Below are 18763 nucleotides of genomic sequence, written 5' to 3' on the forward strand. Positions count from 1 at the left end.
TGTGCTATTAATATTACTCAAAGTATGTTAAGTTTTGTTATATGGTTTATTCAGTAAATTATTATTAGGTTAGTATGAATTAATGATTTTCAATGTGCTCCTTTTTTATATTTAGAAAGGAGATAACGCAAGAACATACTATAATTGACTGGTTTTACGAATCATATAATGTGGAATTAGAACAATTCTATTTTTTGGGTAACATTCCATACTTTGCTGTCTGCCAAGTTTTGAATCGTTTTCACCTTTAATAAACACAAAAAGACAATGATTCGAAGAATTCCCGAAATACAGTGTTTTGAATATACAGAAGTGTTCGTCCTTAACCTCGGAAGGCGTTGCCGAAAAATGAGAGACATATGCTCCCAATTTTACTCAAAATTTTCTCTTCATAAAGCAGAAATAGTCTGAAATATCTCATATGAGTTTAAGTGCATGTTTTCTGTTTAGTTCATTTTGACAACTGTTAAATTCTTGCTCAAAACACGGTAAAATGCCATCCAAACCTTCCTAATTGAAGCTTCCCTGAACATAGGGTTTTGGGGAAACTTCATTTAGAAATAAGTGCAAAACTGCGGAATCTGCATTTTATGTCGTATCCTACAATCGCGTCAATCGATTGCGAAAGACATCAAATTATTGAATTTTCAATGGTGAAATACTTTAAAACTGCGGTTTTTTGAAGGTGGAAACAAGTGAATTTACACTTTCTAAGATATATCCTACTTCTCCGTCGTGTTAAAAAGTTGTCCCCCTTGGGGGGCAAGGAAAGTTTTCTAAGAGACCTTTAGTGCCACAGAATACGGCCTAAACAGGGGCGGATCTAGGGTATGTAAAAAGAGTCATGCGACTTACGTATATTTTCCTAAAAAACTAATTATTTTATTTTGAGTACTAAGGTCACCAAAATGATGAGTAATTACGTATTTTCTTTTTTAAAAAGTCCGAGTCCTAGTTCAGTTTAATCTGAAGTTATTATTTCAAAAGCATTTTTGTTTACGGAGGCAGCGGTTAAGCGCACAAATCTCGCACCATCTGGTGACTATATCCATTTATTTGATTGGCCAAAGCGTATTTTAATTATTCTTGACTTCTCTCGCGACTCATTTGCTGTAAATTGCAGGGGGACTGCGGACTACTTTGGCACTATATTTTCTATTAGTCAATGATGCCTTGACTCACTTGCACTGTTAACGACCGGGGGGGGATCGTCGATTTGAAAGTAGTGAACTCCATATATATATATATCTGGAATGATCACGACAATACATTTTATAGATATAAAATTGAAGTCTAAGTCCTAGTCATTGAGTTCTATAATAACTGGAGCGGCTATCTCAAGCGCGGCCTTAGATATCTGATGACGCCAAAAAAATGGCGGATTTCGTCCGTTGCCGCTGAGATTTACCGAAATTGACCGCTTTTCCGAAAATTTCACAATTTCCCACTCCCTCCTAAGGAAAGAGTGAAGAAAATGTCTGTGTGTATTTGGGATTCGGCAAGCAATTTTTTGATGAAAATCACAATAAAAACCTACAATTCGTAACAGCGAGTCAACCTAGCTTTCCAGTTATCGGCTCCTACGAGGATGTATTTATAACTATCGACGAAAGAGCTATATGTCGGCTACACATCTATGAATGCAGATATGCGTCGTTTTCTTACCAGCGTCAAACTTGTTTGATCGATTAAACTCTTTAGTCTATACAAAAAAGTATATCATAGCTCATCTCCACAGTGGCTCACGGGAGAGAATTTAGCTTATTTGTTATCATTGCTATTTTGCTTCTTTTCGTGGAATAGGCAATGGCTTTTTTCGCCACAATTGTAGGATTTTTACTTGTTTCTTTAAAAAAGTAAATATTAAATCTCAGGATATTTACGGATTTTCTGTAATTGAGTTTCGTATTAAATTTCAAAAAGACTCAAGTAAGTCTGCATAGGTTTGTTAAATGAAAACAAACAATATTGTATAGAAATTACTTTAAGTAACCTTTTTGTGATGTTCTGAAGTGTAACTGCATCAAATACTTGAAAAGTTGTAGCACATTTTGATTTTGTTGTATTGATATATGAATTGGGCAAAATGCTAATAATCATCAAAACACTTATGCTTCCAATGGTGTTTATAATTCATTTTTAGTTTTAATACTTCTACCCTTCTTTTTCACTTTGTTTTGTTTTTCCTATATTTGCAATATAAGTGCACAATTTGAATAATTGACACAGTTTTCACCTCAATAATAAATTTCATAAGCAGTTGGTAGTGCATTTTGTTCTCTGAGTATCCACATTTGGTGTTTTCTTCATACAAGAATGATGAAATGCATATGGATATGTCATAGCAAGGCAATAAAACCAAATGAATTAAATACCTATAGTGTACTTATATGCTAGAAGCTTAAAAGCTTTTTAGAAATTATAGGATTATATTACCTCTATATCATCAATCTCATGACAAGAAATAAGAAGCAAAAAATTTGTAGAAAAGCTTTGAAAAGTGAAAAACATTTATTTAAAAAAGCAGTAATGATGCATATGATAAATCTCCATTCTGTACTCTAATAGGTAAATAAGCTCAAACTGTTTCTTAAAGAAATATAAGAAATATATAAGAAATATACAGTACAATAATTTTAAAGGTTTCATCACTGAATCTTTGATGCTTCAATATAGTGCATTAGATATTAGTAACATTTAAACAACACTCAACTAAAATATTTTGATAAAGATATGACATGATTTAAACATTAAGTTATATAAAACCCAATGGCTTATACAGTTTGATGCTTCACATCTGCATCGAGTCATCATCAATCTCAGTACAAATGTTTACATAGACACAAACTTTATGGCCTTCCCATTTTATATGTTGTGAATTCACATTTAATTAAGCATCAAAACACACACAACCTTCTTGCCATCTTTTTTTGGTTCATGAGCTTTAACTTCAAAGCATTCAAGGCATCATAAGTGAATCCATTGTCTCCATCCATAGAATTTGACCGTGATCAAATTAAATAACTCTGGATAAGGCAGACAATAAATCAATTATCTTTACAGCATTATCATTTTTTTAAGACTCTGCCTGGTCAATAACATCTTCCAGTCATCTTTACTCCTTGGTCTTCCCTGCATGTTGTCAGCAAATAGAACATAACAAGCTCTGCTCCAAATCATGGGTACTGTTGGGGCTGATCATTTCTTTTTGATACTTTTCACAGAGCAAAATGTGTGCAGGGTCTTTTTTGCTTTAGGGAAACTATTTTGCAAATAGATGGGTAAATTTACGATTTCATGCATTAACAAATGACAGAAAAGTATGCAGAATTTTATTGACAAAAACAGGAAAACATCAGTATAATTGGCGTTCAAGTCAGTCTTAAAAAATACGATCTTTAATATGTATTTTATGGCTTTTCAAGTGCATGTATAATTGCTTTTAAATCGTTGACGGACTAACAAAACAAGCAACTATCTCACCTGTGAGAAGCGATATTTTCCTTTTTGTGGAAACTACGACATCCAACAATTGAACGATTGAAGTGTTGGCATTATAAAAGAAATGCTAAAAAAGATATCGTCACAGAATATGGAGCTAACGATATCCGTATTCTGTGATATCGTGTTTGTTTTTGAAAAATTCTTTATAATTTACTATAGACACCAGGGGGAGGTCGAGAATATTATTTTTTTGCAAAGCGATCATTTCAGTGGAAATACGTCCGTTGGCCGCCATTTTTTTGGCGACCTCGCCCCAGTAAAGTTAGCCTCTCCAGTTATTATAGAACTCAATGGTCCTAGTCTCTTGCGCGGTTTGTACATCAGTTCCAGTCCTTCAAAGTTGAATATTCACTCGGTTTGTGCGTCAGTTTCATTCCCTTGAGTACCAAACATACACGGCCAATATAAATTTGAATACAAATTGCGAAAGCATAAACATATAAACAACATTACGACAAACAACACACGAGGCCAACTTTTCACAAAAAGTTATTTTTTACAGCTGGAACTTTACTACAGTGAGTTCGATGTAACTTACAACTTGTAACGAGGAAAAGCCGACTGAAAATTACACTGTATGCTAAAAAGACAATACAATAAGAAAATATGACGAGAAAATATTCAAAGCAAAAATTTTTCTTACATCGGAAGGTAAATTTTCAAACGTTGTCAGACAGTGTTTGTCTTTTTTTTGTCATTTCAGTGGATTTAAAGATCTGTTTTTCGGAAGAAAAAAGAAACTTGAATATCCAGGTTCATAAAAAATATTAAGACTATAACTCGCATTTTTACTTTTTATAGAGCGATTGTCATTTTCATCGAATTTGATAGTGCTTGAAATACTAAATGGTTGTCATATCGATATCAGTAATTGAATATCTTTAAAGACTTTTGATATGTTTTCAAGGAAAACCGCAGCTTAAGCGCAGATCCAGGGGCGGATCTAGGATTTTTCAAACATCAGTCATAAAACGTTGGAGGCGCTCCACAACTGGGGAGGGTCTGAGGCATTCTCCCCTGAGAAATTTTGAATTTCAGAGCCTTGAAAATGCCATTTTCAGCGTTTTAAAGCAATACAAAATGTATTTTGTGGGCATCGTTTTTGCGTAAAAACAACACATTTTGCTTAAGTTTTTTTCAAAAAAAAATTGAAGTGAACAATACTTGAATGTTTTGCCATATATTTAGGCTCGTTATCATGCCAAATATATGGCTCATTACCATGTCTAGGAACGTAAAATTTGTTTTACAATATTCCTATTCCAAAACAGATATAGTCTTCAAAAATTTCTACTAAGTTGTCAGGCATAGACCTCCCTAGAGACCCCCATTCAAGCTTCTATGTAATGAGTTAATTTAGAAATTTGGTACTACAAGGGACAGTTCATACATATAGAAAAGCTCAAACTTCAAACCATGCAAGTTTATTGTAACCCTTCACCCATCTTCACATACAGTGCCAGCAAATTCACCTTTGAGAAAAAACTCAAAATTTTTTTCTGCCAAAGATTAAGCAAAAATTATCAGAGTGAAAATTTGCAATTAAGGACAGCTTAATGCCATTAATGTTTATTAGGCATTTCCCTAGACTATTATCTTCTGTAAGTATATGCAAGGTGTGCTATATAGCAATCACTAGTAGCATTCTATTTGCCAATACAAACAGAATGTAACCAACACGTCTTTAATTATATAATTACATGAATTTTAAAATTGGTTCATGTGTCATGCTTACTGGTTATGATGAATATCTTTTGATATGATCAAAGCTCGTTTAAATGTAAATCTGAAATAATTTAGTTTAGAAATTATAATGATCATCAGAAAAATTAACTAGTGATCATGAAAAATACTTTGCTGTTTTGACAAATTTCAAGGTTTATCTGCATACATAGGAAGACATTTTTATTTTATAGAAAATGCTTTTCATACATCAATAGCCCTTTGGAATTTATGGCAAACAATCTGGTATGAGCTGTAGATCAACACACCTTGACATCTCTATATGAGGTGTTCAGTTAGAAAAGGGGACAATATGTTACATGGGACAACATTTCATGTATGTGAAATACTAAGGTTTAATACCATTCCAGTCAAATTGTCAAAATAAAAAGCTTCATGGATCAGAAAAGACTCAAAATCACAGGTTATAGTAAACAGCTTCTCATGTAATCAATGTTAGTTTTCTCAAATCTTAAACAATGTGTAGTATAACTGTCCAAAGATTGAATGATCAATTATCATAAACTGAAAAACCCCAAACATTTGTTTATGATAAAGTAAATAATAGTATGGCGCCTTATGGCTACAGATTTTTTGTCCATTGAAATATATTTGCAGGAATGTAGGATTTCGCTGCCATATAACGGCCACGATTCCCCAAGCACTAAAGAAATTTTAGCTAAAAGTCATTCGGCAACAACAATTTTAGAAGCATCAATCTGCTTACCATACGCCATATTGAGATAAATCGCATCACACACTCGCATAAATTGACTTTGATATATTACATTCATGCATTTACAATTTATCCATAAATTTTTCACCCTCTTGAAAAAATTCACAGTTTAGACAGCAGCATTCATGTCAGTATATGAATTTGTAAAAGATTTCCATGAATTCCATCTGATTGTAGTTTAGTTTATATCATGCTTTAGAAAATTACTATGATCAAACATTCAATTCAGACACTGAGCTTGACTATGTTAGTTCAGTTGGCTATCAGTCGAAATCGGTCAAACCAATCACAGTAAGACAAAAATTTAAACGAACCAATTACACGATAGCAATTGGACTCTCTTATAGGTCCGGCCACCCCGCTTATCGGTCGAGATTGTTCCAGATCGTCCACTGATCTGGCTATTGACCAATGGAATGGCTTAAATAAGCGTTCTTGAACTCCGTTATTGGTCGAACCAGTCGAGCCATCCCGTTTATCAGTCAGCCAGTTAGTACAATTCTAGATATGTTTTTATCTACTGATCTGTTTACTGAGATGGTATTTGTATAAGTTTTCATACATAAAACAGAATTTTGACGATGAAATCCAAACGATTACAAATTAAACGATTAAAAATTTAATGATCAAAAAAATTGTAATCATTAAATTTGATAAATAATTTTTGAACTATATAAACATCAGTCGCGTGACTGATTTGACATACCGTAGATCCGCCCCTGTATAAAACCAACTATTCACCCTCTTGCTTCAAAATCATTGACACTGCCGACACCTCATTCTCCCTTAAAATCAAAGAAGCACTCCACATTAACAAAACTAACCCTGACCTCAATGTTCAAGTTTTTAAATTCAATACAATATTTACTTTATAATACGCTCGGACGCTCCCCATTAATTTATCTTATTTCCTTATTATTGTTGTAATTTATGTATCATATTACTTTTATATAAAACAAAATAAAACAAATTTTGAAAACGGAAATCTCGTTTTCTTGATATGCAAGATAGTACAAGAGTTTTAAAACAAAAGATGGTGTAATATAACGTCTTTGGAATTTGTTTTATTTTGTTTTACTTAAAAATTGTCTGCTTGTCCTGGTTACTTTTATATAAACCTTGTATTATTTATTATCTCACTTATACTGACGATGGCATCATAAGATGTCGAAACATGTCTATTTTAAAAAAATTTGTCGTTTTTATTTAATGCACAATATCAATAGTGCTTTTACGCAGATATGGAAACGTGGTTTTGATAATGAATAAAATTTAACGTAACTTGAACCAATGAAACGCCTCGAGTTTTTCGTCTGATATTGTAAATCTTCTCAGGAAGTCAATAGAGTTGCGTTATATGTTTATTTTTATCAACTGCTTCGAGATGACACAGCTTGAAATTCTCTGTTTGACTGCTGCTTCGTTGTATTATACATCTATTCGTGGTCAAGAAGGTAAAACCCAAACAATAAATTAGTCACTGAAACTATTTTTTCAATGCATATATATTATGTAAAACAAAATAAAACAAATTCCGAAAACAGACATCTCGTTTTCTTGATATTCAACATGATACAAGAGTTTTAGGCAACAGATGGTGTAATATTTTGTCTTTATTCCAAAGGCATCATCAGACAAATAGTTTACAATGCAGGCTGCGAAACTTTTATATAATTGTTTACAAACTTTTAAATAATTATATATAAAAGTTTCCAGCCTGCATTGTAAACTATTAGTCTGATGAAGTCTTTGGAATAAAGACAAAATTATACACCATCTGTTGCCTAAAACTCTTGTGTCATCTTGAATATCAAGAAAACGAGATGTCTGTTTTCGGAATTAGTTTTATTTTGTTTTAATTAAAATTATCTGCTTGTCCTGGTTATAGTTATGTAGCTAATGTAACCACTATTTTTTCCTTTGAAGAAATTGTATTCACAATTTAAATGCAGTCAGATAACTTATCAGTCAATGATTTATGTTGTTGATATACTTCTTTGTCACCAGTGGCAGATTTAGAGAACCTCAAAAATAAATTATCTTAGCACATTTTGGCGTAAATGTACATTTCTAAACACCTTAGAGGCAAATTCATTGGCAACATTATATTCTTTAGAAATTAAAAACCAATAGTTTATTCTGAACGTACTTTGAATTTAAAATTGAGGAGCTATAATTTATTTTGAGGTACTGTACTTTGGATCCGCCACTGTTTGTCACCATTAGAAAGATCATTTAAGCCACTTTTTTACTTTTTAAGTAAGTTTGGCTTTACTAAGTTTTGCAACATCAAACATTGCTTTGTGTATTTAAATGACACGTGTCATCGCTTTCAGTTTTTCTTACGTCTTATGATAGAATATTTCGCTGTTTGCACTCAAGCATGTTCAACTTGTTACGAAGACTTTGTACATTGCTGTGGAATATCATCCAAGAAAGATGATGAAATAAAGCATTTGTTATTCATTAAGAGCAAAAGGTTATTCAATAAGGCGAGCTGCTCATTTAATAGAGTGTTTCTAATTTCAATTGCAAAAATCAAATGTCAATTGAGCAAAAGTGAAGTTCAATAGAACAACGATTTAATTTATGCCATGTTTTTAATTTTCAAATGAGCTGTACAAACAACAATAGCACGTCGAACAACAAAAGAAAAAATAAAGACGTCATTTAATAAATGTAGCATGAGAAGTACGTTTTTTAAATTTAGCGTCTTGTTCTCGTGTAGTTGCAAGCAAACGATGTTCAGTCTGGCTGAGATAAATATGTATCCTATTGATCAGCCATGCAGGAATATCTGCCAGTATGTTTTCTTTCGATTGGCATCGTGATAGATACGTCTGCGTGAATGGAAAAAAGCGGAATGTAGTGACAGTCTTGTTCTTCTCCCTAAAGATTTAGGGCAAACATTGCCAGAAATTTAGTCTTCCTTTAGGCTTGAACTTTGCAAATATACTCCATTGTTATAGGTGGATTGCATGTTACGTCACGGCAGCCATGTTGGTGGTCAAATACAAAGACTATTTTATCAATACCATTGTTTGCACCAGCGGACGTGGGCGAGATACATTTTCTCATAATTCTCTTGAGATTACCTTCAATCCAAGAATTGAAACAACTTATGTTCAATTGAATATGTTATTCAAATGACATTCCTAATTCGCATTTTTGTCACTGTCGTTCGCATTGTTCAATACGCACTATTCTTGTTTGCATCGCTCATTTGAAAATGAATGATAGCATGAACTAAATCGGTTTTTCTTGAACATCTTTTTTGCTCAATTGATATTTCATTGCTGCTACATAAATTAGAAACGCACTATTATATAAGCAGCACGCCTTATTGAATGCCGGTTTTCTCTTAATGAAGGGTGAAAGCTATATTCAAATGTCATTTGTATGTTTCTTTTTACTTTTTCAATTATATAAAACATTACAAGTAATAAAAACATAAAAACCTAAAAATTTATTATAAAACATTACAAGTAATAAAAACCTAAAAACCTTAAAATTTATTATAAATTTATTTATTTTTTCTTGGTGATTCAGAATGTGTAACATGTAGTGAAATACAATTTCAGTTAAAATATAGATATTTTGATTTCAATGCACAAGGAAATATTAATTTTTTATTTAGACGATAGTTGTTGTATTAAATGCTTCACTGATAATTTTACTAAAGATAACACGGGGCTCTTCAAATGTTAGTGTTGAAAATACAAAAAGCATTAATAATATCGCTTAAATTGCATCAGAGTGCGGACATTTGAACGGCAACATTATTTTAACTTTTGATTTAATTGTGTTTATTACCTACTTGTTAAAAACAATTCTCTTGCAAAAGACCACAATCACCTATAAAAGCAGAAAAACATTTTGCCTCTTATAATTTTAAAGCCAGACATGGCAAAATTCGATCTGCAGCCATCAATATCAAATTAATAAATTATTGTAAGTAAAATACACATTTGTTCCCTTAATATAGTAATTTCAAACACTTCACGGCTATTTCAATTTCAAGTTGAACTATTGATGTTGTCATGACACTGTTATCAAGATTGAGATAAAATTAAGCGAAAATGTTAAGTTTGTTGTTCGGCAAAAAAGTCCATCAATTAGTAAATTTGATTTATTACTGTCTGATTTTCTATTCAAACTAGGTATACAATAATTAACAGTGCATGATTAGACCACCCCATTCTTCTTAGTCAATGCAATGTCTATGATCAAATTATAAAATAAAGCGAAAGAAATTAAAATTTCTTGTTGAATGGGGGTGTCCTATTCCATTACAATGCGGAGTTGATGCAGAAAACCAGTGTCTCAATGATAATGATTGCCCTCCAGGTGCATTTTGTTGTCAATTGCATGTGTGTCGACCTTCAAAAGTCTGTACTTCACCAACACAGTCAGGTATGTAATGTCAAAGCCATCAAGTTACTCACAGCTCATTACATGTACATATATGGTATACGTACGTACATGTATATATTTTGTTTTGTGCATTTGCTGTTTAAATTATACAGCGAACGACTCTTAATACATTATAAATTTTCGCTATTTGCTATCTATTGCTTGGCTACTCACTATCTATTGAAAATTAGATAGCGAGTACCGTGTAGAGTAGCAAATCATATTAAAGCAATTCAATAGAACATACCTATGATTCTACCAAAATAGTATAGATGAGAATGAAACGGATTGGAATGAAGTGGAATGCAATGCAATGCAATGCAACTTAACGACAAGTATAATACATAGACTAATACATATACGACTAATATGTTGCAATAAAGAAACGGACTAGGTTAAATATTTATGTTTATTTAATATTTAGAAAAACATAATAAGGTTCATGCTCGTATTTGTGAGGCACAAACTACCAGAAATAACTTTTAAAATTAAACGTTCAGTTTTACGCTTATGAAGACAAAAATCTTAAAACATGAACTATATAATTTTAATCTGTCTTCTTGGTAGATTCTTTTACAGTTTCACAAGTTTAATCATCAGGAGTTATGAGGAAAAGTGTAATAACCTTTAGAATTATCTGTTTTACACAAGCTTGTATTGCATAGTTCATGAGGACCAGTTTGACTAAATTGGCCTGAAACGACATATCATTAGAGAGCAGCTTGTACAGATTATTCAAGTTCTGCTTTTTATATCCAACAAATTAACCAATTTAACTTTCTTCTATACTAATATTTTAGGCTGGCGCACTGAACTTGTTGAAGTTCCACAATGCCGCAATTATTATAATTTAACCTCGTTTACAATTCCAAACATGCTCAATCATACATCGCAAACGGAAGCCATCACAAAAATGTCCCAGTTCTCACCCCTCATTGCTACTTTTTGCCATCCAAATGTTATCTATTTGATGTGCTTTGTGTACATTCCACGCTACAATGTTAGCCGTGGAATACGGCCAGCATGCAGATCGCTTTGCGAGGGTGTACAACGCTTGTAAATATGCAATGGAGCAATTGTACTTCCATTGGCCTGATGAGATATCATGTGATAAATTTGATACGAGCATCACTTCAATGTGTATATCATACAGTAAGTTGATATGTGAAAACGTGCTTAATGCAAACTTTTGTGGAAAAAAAGGAGAACTGATTTCACTTTGATACAGAGAAAATCAAGAGTTCTAAAAAGATGTGTTTTGGAATAAAGGCTCTTACAGACGAACAAATTTTCTATGACAATACTCTATGTTACCATTTTTTTGTGACAAATGTCCATGTGTACGTGCAGCAAATTTTCTATGGCAAGTTTTTCATGTGGCATATTTTCTTTGACCGTCTGTACCCATCAACAAATTTTGTGTGACAAATGTTGTGGCCTGCGATATAATAGCACAGCATATATCAAAGAGAATACGCTGGAAAATCAGCGATAATCAAAGTAAACAATCGTCGGCTGTTCAACGATGCCATATTTGAGTAAACACAAACGGATGCTTGCTTGTGGCATTGGCATAACATTACTTATGCAATACGAGTACTCAAAGAGGCACTTAAATCGCCGTTGGTTCATTATGTTCAGGATCTCTTGATAGTCTTTTTTCTTTTTATTTCTGTCTTTGTAGCATTCTGATTTTAAATTCCACAAACTCTCCCTTGTTCTAAGTAACTCAAGGAGGTGACTTGTGGCTGCATCAGTCCAACGCACGTTGTTGGCTGCCACCATGTTGGCCGCTAAGACAGAGACCTTTGTGGCCACAACACTGAGTACGCAAAAAAATTCCGCTGACTAGGTTCATCACTGGCACGTCATTTGTTATATTTTCTTTGTTGGCCGTACAGACGAACAAAGTTCGTCATTTGGCCCATTTTTCTATGACAAATGCATTTGTCACAGAAAAATATGGCAAAGTGACGCGTACAGACGGGCGTATAAAACTTGTAACATAGAGTTTTGTCATAGAAAATTTGCTCGTCTGTAAGAGCCTTAAGAGTACTGGAAATTGGAATAAGAGTACTAACCCGAAAGTTATGAAAAGAACTATTTTAGTGTCTTAAATTTCTAAAATAGTTCTTTTCAGAACTTTCGAGTTAGTACTCTTATTCCAAACTCTTATTAGTAGTCTTATTCCAAAACAGTTCTTTTCAGAACTCTTGATTTACTCGGTTTTTTCTGGTTAGTTTTTTTCTTACTCGGTTTTCTTTCTTGGTTTTTATTTGGTTTCAGTCCATTCACCATGACAATTGGTTTTTTTAAGACGATATATAAATTATATCGCACCACGACAAAATCTTTGTTTTACTAAAGAATTTTTGTTGAAATGCATGTTTGTAAGAATTATAACTTTAATTTGTGTGTTTTGCCCATTGAACTAACATGGAACGCTGCCTGTGATAGAAAAGCTTAGTAATTTTTTGAAGCCAAATTTTACACCCAGACACGCCTGTGTAGTTCAATCAACTTTTACTCAGCGAGATAATCGCTAAATACTAAACACGCGTGTCTGGGTGTAATTTCGCATGTATGGGTGTAAGATTTGGCTTCAATTGTTTGCTTCAGTAGCGTTCCATGTATTTTAGTGTAATAGTTTTGCCACAATGTATTGTCCTAGGAATGTACAGAAAAGTCATTCGCCACAAATGAATCAAGATAAAAAAAATTTAAGCACATATTTTGCACAATGTTTATTAACTTCAAATTTACTGATTTCTGATCGACACAATCGTGCTAACTTTTTGTTCATAAGTGCCAATCCTATCTTGATAAACATCGAATTCCAACTCATGGATTCTTTTTTTTTTAGATGCAAGATTACATTTGCCAAGTGAAGGTATAGTTCCAAATAAAAGTGCTTTTACAACATTATCCAACTCCATCAATATCACCATTTTAAAACGTCGTGAACAAAATATGTTCACATTTTACGTCGGATAAAATCATTATCTCTCCATCAAAACCTATTTTATTGTCGAAGTTTGTTTTCTAATTGGACCCCTATTTAATTTTTTTCTGTATAAATAAAATACTCTGCATGAAATAGTCTTTTTTTCAGTTCCAAGTGATTGCTCTCTGACTACTAAGGAAGGTGGAACGCCAATATGCTCCATCAATAAAATCAACGTACCGTTTACTAATTATTTTAACCACAGCAATCAACATCAAGCCGTATATGAGTTAAGCTTGCATACAAAACTGATGCATTATCTGACATTGGAACACGACGTTTCGAACACAACTAGCTTTGCGAACCAGTGCTTGAACGAGATTCGATTTCTTCTGTGCAATCTGTATTTACCAAACTGTGGAGTAAAGAAGCTTTCTGAATATCCAATCACGGCAAGCCAATGTAAGAAAACTCTACATCAAATTTGCCCTGTAGCCATTGCAAAACTGCGTCAACAAGGCTACGTAGTGAAATGGCCCCCAGTCAATATTCACTGCGATGACTTCAACGCACCATCGTCAAATCGTCGTGGTCGAGAGCGTAAGTGTTAAAATGCATCATCTTCTCCTCAGTTTACCTTTTCTTTATATGATGTTCCCACTCAAGTCGTCGTGGTTTCCAGCCTTTTTTTAGTACACGAATGACTTTACCAGGAATATGGGACGAGATGTCGTATGGATCGTAATAAATCAACAAGTTGGCGGCGAATATTTATTATAAAATATGTAGGAGTTATTTGATCAATAGTTTCATTGTTTACGGCGTTTGAATTCAACAAGGGCATGTTTGAAAAGGGCATTCAGCAAATCATTGGGGTTCCTAAGATCCACTTCATTTTTCTAGTTACTTGATGCAAGTAACAATATAATTTTCAGTACAATAGTTTAGGTCATACATGAGGTGAAACGTCGTCAAATACGGTAACTTCCATTCGGATATTCAATAGTGCGAAGTTTACAACAAATAGATGAATGTTATAACTGGGTAAAATCAACAGGTACCCAGTGGCTTTTAATCATGGCTGTATCAAACTCCAAATCCCCGTAAAAATATCATCTTTTGTTTGTTTGTCAAAGAATAGCTTCCGACAAAGCATTATCACTGATATGTATATTACACTGGATAACTCATCCCCATGTATAAAATATAGTAACATAATTGAAGCCGGAAGTTGGCTCATCTGATTGTGACCTTCGTGGGGGGTATTGTTCCCACTTTACTATACTCTTGTATTACAAAATCACGGTTTTTGCGTATTTATTCGTTCTAAAAACTTTTGATTCGAGCAAAATTTTTGTGAAAGGGACAGAACAACCGGCAAAGATATTTAATCCTAAAAAGTTTGGTCTTCTTGGCTTTATAAAGTCAGAAAATTGAGATGGTACAAGGTCGACCTGCATTGTTTTGAAACAAACTGCAGATTACATGATGCTGCTGCTTCTTAAAAAATGTAGAAACAATTACAGAATCCTACTACTGCTACCAAAATTTCATCTGCAATGACGTTTATGGAAGATTGCTACAAATTTACTTAAAAAAACAACACTCACATCGCTAATATCATAATAATTTCAAATTACGTCTTTATTATATCAGTGAAGAAACAAAACAAATCGACATAGAAAAATAATCAGAAAGACATTTTGATGAACACTAGTAAGTTGAAAACGTTGTCATTAAACTCGACGAGATGTACATCATCAAAATATGCGAATTAAAGTACCTCTGTTGTCATTAATCGAAGCAAATTTCAACCAGGTCATATGTGAACAACTACAATATCGATGAATATGCTAAAGATATGAATCCCTTTTTTCTTACTTTGTTGTAAATTTGTAAATTAAGTATTAATCTTCTAAAATGCCTCGCACTGTTGGAAATAAGTTATATTGTTTGATTGTCCTACTGACAGAGAGATAAAGTCTCCTTAATTATTATAATTTTTGTTAACCAATAGACTCAGCAAAATTTTGAGTGATGTTTTGTTGTGAATAGAATGAAGATATAGTCTGAGTGAGTGAGCACTATATGTATGAAATAAACATTGCAAGAGAATAAATTTCGTTATTCATCAGGCTTGAGTTGTTGCATCCATTTGACATAATCAAAGGAATATTGCCTGGGCGACGGGCAAAATTTACTAATCACGGCTGAAATTTTCCTCGTCACCTTCTACCTTCAAATTTCAATACAACATGTCATCTAATTCCATCAAAGGAGGAATTATATAACAACAGCGTTGTTTCAGAAGATAGTAGCAGATTCCTCACATAAGCTTCATGACCTTTTGCCTCCTCGTTTAGAACGTTCAACTATGGAACTTAGGACTCAATCTTCATTCAATACTAACTTTAATACCAAACGTTTTAGAAATAGTTTTATAACTTTTAACTCATTGAAGATGTAATTTAGTTAATTTATTTATGTATGTATTATATGTAATCTTAAACGTATTTCAGCAATATGGCTGCCAGTTTTTAAGAAATAAATCATCTATCTATCTATCTATCTATTTTTCAGTCGTTACAAAGCCAAAAAAACAGAGCTTAAGGGTTAAAACTCTCTACTGGTTTTCCTCTACATGTCATAAAAATTTTGCCTTAATCAGAAGTTTGTAAAAGGAATAAAAACGCGAAAACTGTGATTTTGTAATACAAAAGTATAGTAAAGTGGGACCGATACCCCCCATGAAGCCAGTAGCAAATGATCGATCTTCCTGCTTCAGTTTTTGCAAGAGATGCGTTATCCAGTTTAATATACATATCAGTGGAAGCCATCTTTGTTTATGCCGATTAGTACGTAATGTAACTAATGTTATGGCGTATAAATGTTTCGATGTTTCCCCAGGCAAAATTCAAAATTATGAGCGTAAGAAACTGGTCCGAATCAGTCAATATTACGAACGTTAGTTCATGCATCGAAACATTGAACTTTTGTTCGAGCCCAATGATAAAAAATTCGAGCGCTCTTACTAAACATTTGAAAAACCTGAAATTTAAAACGAAGTGGCACGGATATAATATCAACTCTACAATTCCAATAGGAAGTAACACTTTACAAATTCGAAAAACAGCACGCACAAAACATTCCAAAAAAGAGCACTCGGTGTTCACGTGTTACATTTGGCTAATTTCAATATTTCAAGAAGTGCTCTAATATATACAAGGGGTGCGTTCCTGAGTGAGATTTCTCAACGCGGAACGTCCAAGTGCTTTGTTATGTTCAGAAGAGCAAATTCAAACAAGGGTTGGCAATTGGCATATTATTTAGCTAGCTTTCATGATGCAGGTCAAATTCATCAGAGAGGAAGCATGAACAATAAACGTATATCTATAGCAAAAGAATTCAGCCAAAGTTCTCATTTGGCAATAAAAATAATCTGCTATAGTTGACGTCGAGTTATCCCAGATCTAATATTTATGTGAATTCTGATTTTTAAATTGCACAATATTCGCGAGGATAAATGATTCGTTTGTAGATTCATTATCTCCATAATATATTGGACGTTCCATCATTTCGTGAGAGCACTTTGTTGTAGTTTAAACGATATACAAATCTAAGAAACCGTACTTGTAACTTTGTATACATGATATATTTCAAACCAATCAGCCGTTGCTTTGAAGTGACTTGGAGTACACGTGGCAGTAATTTTACGTTTTTATGGTTTGCCTTCGTCATTTACTATATATTTACAGCTTCGTTAATCGCTTGTGAGAATTTAGCGGTCATATTTTAGGTTATGTAAAAACAGTTACAATACCTCCTTCTAGTTGCTATTTTCAGAAACAATTACTAAACGCTTTTAAGTGTTTTGATGGCATTTTCCAAACACTTAGGAACGTTGCTAGAGTTAAGAAAAGCGATGCAAAATACTAGCCTTCGTCTCGCGTTTCGCACACTTTTCCTAACTCTCTCTTAGTTCCCGTGTAATTGGATCAGACCATCTAAACATGGATGGCGTTTAATAGTTGTTGAACTTGCTTCCCCTGATCTACATTAAAAAGTTAACTATAGAATGTGCAAATAGACCATTGTTTGACTTTTCTTTTCCGAACAGAACAAAGTACTTGGACGTTTCGCGTTGAGAAATCTCACTCAGGAACGCACCTCCACCCACCCCCACCCCCTCTGTATAAATCAGAGCACTTCTTGAATTATTGAAATTAACCAAATGTAACACGTGAAAACTGAGTGCTCTTTTTTGGAATGTTTTATGCGTGCTGTTTTTCGAATTTGTTAAGTGTTACTTCCTATTAGATCGTAGATTTGATATTATATCTGTGCCACTTAAATTTCAGGTTTTTCAAATGTTTAGTGAGAGTGTTCGATTTTTTTATCATTGGGTTCGAATAAAAATTCAATGTTTCGATGTATGAACGAACGTTCGTAATATTGACTGTTTCGGACGCCCATACAATTTGCCATTATGTTTCGGCATCCTACTATCTGGTGCCAACCGCTGACAAAATCTTGGGAGCCAAATGTATCAAAATATTTCTTGTAATTGATTTAATCATGAATCTTAAATCTCTACGCTAAGCTAGTTAAATTTGGACGTCATTGTCAAATATGATGTAATGAATTAAATTTTGAAATTGCATCATTTGTACGTTGTAAAATTTTGTCTTCTCTTTATTTGTAGGTATCTATCAATACCAAAACTATATGAAGGCCTTTCACCTCCTCCACCCTCTATAACTGTAACTACCTCTGAAAATTCTGTGCAAATCAACTAGAGCAAATTGCCAGTCAAGTATAAAATTGGTAGCAAAGTCTCTACGACCATTCTTTATAAGAAAAAAGAAGAAAGGAATGCTTCCTATGTACTGTCTCGTTTGTCTGAAAAAAACTTTAAATTTGAAACAAATCTTCCGTTTAATACTCGATATAATTTTTTCATCGGCTCCCTAAATAGCAATGGGAAAATCATGGGTAGTCTTCAAAGATTTGACGTACGGTTGGACAAGATGCAAAAGACTCCATTTCATTTCTGTTCAGATGTTTACCACGACACAAAATTACCGAATTTATTTGGTCATGTTACCGTAAATGAAACTGTTTTATCTTTCTACCAATTTGGACCGTTGCTGGATACAGGATGTTCCTCTGATTTGAAAAATCTTCTCTGTGCTGCACATTTCTCACGTTATTTTGCAAGAAATCGAACACTTTTACAACCATGTCCATCGTTGTGCAAGAAGGTTGTGAAGTCCTGTACCTATGCAATAAATGAATTAAAGTTTAAATGGCCAGTGGAGCTGAATTGCACTAACTTGAGGAAAACAATACCGTGTCTTTTTCGTAAGTATATAGTTAATACGAGTGAGACCTAACGTCAAATGTTTCGATGTAATGTCAGGATTCCTTTGTCCCTCTTACATTAG

Source organism: Xenia sp. Carnegie-2017, unplaced genomic scaffold (genome assembly GCF_021976095.1).
Source record: "Xenia sp. Carnegie-2017 unplaced genomic scaffold, XeniaSp_v1 HiC_scaffold_13, whole genome shotgun sequence".
Lineage (NCBI taxonomy): Eukaryota > Metazoa > Cnidaria > Anthozoa > Malacalcyonacea > Xeniidae > Xenia > Xenia sp. Carnegie-2017.